Source organism: Anneissia japonica, unplaced genomic scaffold (assembly GCF_011630105.1).
Source record: "Anneissia japonica isolate Jap-2015-1 unplaced genomic scaffold, ASM1163010v1 scaffold287994_len634616_cov204, whole genome shotgun sequence".
NCBI lineage: Eukaryota > Metazoa > Echinodermata > Crinoidea > Comatulida > Comatulidae > Anneissia > Anneissia japonica.
The window spans coordinates 558371-560320 of record NW_022707798.1 but is presented as its reverse complement, the minus strand read 5'-3'; positions in this window follow the sequence as shown (position 1 = coordinate 560320).

Genomic DNA, 1950 nt, shown 5'->3' with positions numbered 1-1950 from the left:
GTTAACTCGGCCACAAGTCAACTCGGCCACAAGTTATTTATAATTAAAATGAAATGTAAATATTCCAGTTTCTGCATCCTTTTTCTTCAATATGATTAAAATGAAGTACACAGTATGTTTTAGTAAAATTCTTCTCATCGTCGTGAGATCGTTGTATACATTTCTTCACACTGTACTCTTATTTAACAGAGAAAACCCGCCACTTGCAGAATGGCGAATAAAATCTGACAATTGTAACATTAACAATTTAAGCAATCTTAATAATTAAGAAAAACACATATATTAATGTTTAATTTTGTTCACGTTAAAACACTGACATAAAATATGAGTACATACTGTAGACCTAATCATAAAAAATTGAAATAGAAAAACCACATTATGATTTTTTTAAATATTAAAAATTTATTTTGAATCAGACTAAAATCAAATGAATGCACGATGGCGTGCATTTCGATACTAATTTCTTCAGAACCACGCCCAAGAATTAGGCCTACGTTAAAATTAGGTGGGGTGCAGCATCTAGTATCAATTATCCACAATAGTCCTTCATATTTGTTCGACCATTGGGGGCTATGTTTGAAACCCGTCAGTGACATGGATGTATCCAATGACGTGAGTGACATGTCGGTCCTTTTCAAATATTATTTACTAAATAATAATACTAATTAGTCATAATAACGATAATAAAGATGATAACAACAACAATATTAATAGTAATATTTATTTTAACAATACTAATAGTAATAATATGGTAATAATAACGATATTTAAATATCTATTTTAATTATACTAATTAGTGATAATAACATTAAAGGTGATAATAGCAATAATAACAGCAATAATAAATTAAAGATAACGTTTATTTTTGTAATAGTAGTAATACTAATTAGTAATAATAATAATAATTATGATACTTATAATACTAGGCCTACTTCGATAATAAAGGTGACAACAACAACAACAACAATAATAATAATAATAATAATATGAGAAAAATACCAATAAAACACCAATAACAATATTTTTAAAATTACTATTATTAAAATAATAATACTAAGACTAATATATAATAATAATATGAATAAAAAAAATCGAGAATTTTTTATTATTTATATGATAACAATAATAATATCAGCAAAAATTTAAACAGTACATAATGTTAGTGCTAAGACTAATAATTAATATTAAAACTAACGGTAATAAAAACAACAATAATAACAGCAATAATAATAATTGTGGCCGAGTTGATTTGTGGCCGAGTTAATTTGTGGCCGAGTTGACTTGTGGCCGAGTTGACTGCAGCCGAACTTTTTGTGGCCGAGATCGAATTCGAGTTTACTTGGGGCCGAGTTGACCTTCTTCCGACCTACCGTATTATGGGTATCTTGAAGTCATTCGTCAGGAGGTACTTGACGAGAGAAAAATTCGATGAAATCAACTTTGTTTACCTTCCAGTCTTAGGAGTAGTCAGTCACACTTCGTTCTCAGTTCATATACTTAATAGAGCATTCTTGCCGGCGTAAGTAATAAAATAGGAATACTCAATTGGCTAGGCCTCTCTGGAAAGCCTGCTACTTGCGGCATTTCTTCTCATCCTCAATCCATCAGGTGATGTTGGGGTAACACCCTCACAGCCAACTTTAATATCCAAACATTGCAGCAAAACATTCCTCGCCTCTATTAGTCTAATGCACTTAAGAGGCCTAGGCCTACTCTTCCAAAGTAGTGCATTATTAATTAAAGATAGCGAGACGGAGGTTAAGGTTAGTGTTAGGCCTACTAGGCCTAGCTAGGGTGGCGGCTAAGACGGCAGACTTCACATATTTAGTAAAGTGCATAGATAGCCTCCAGTTTTGCGAGCCAGATTTAGGCCCCATAAAAAATTTTATTAGTTTATCATCCTATCAAGACCAAAAAACTGATGAGGGAGGGAGGTTTTTTTTTTTTTTT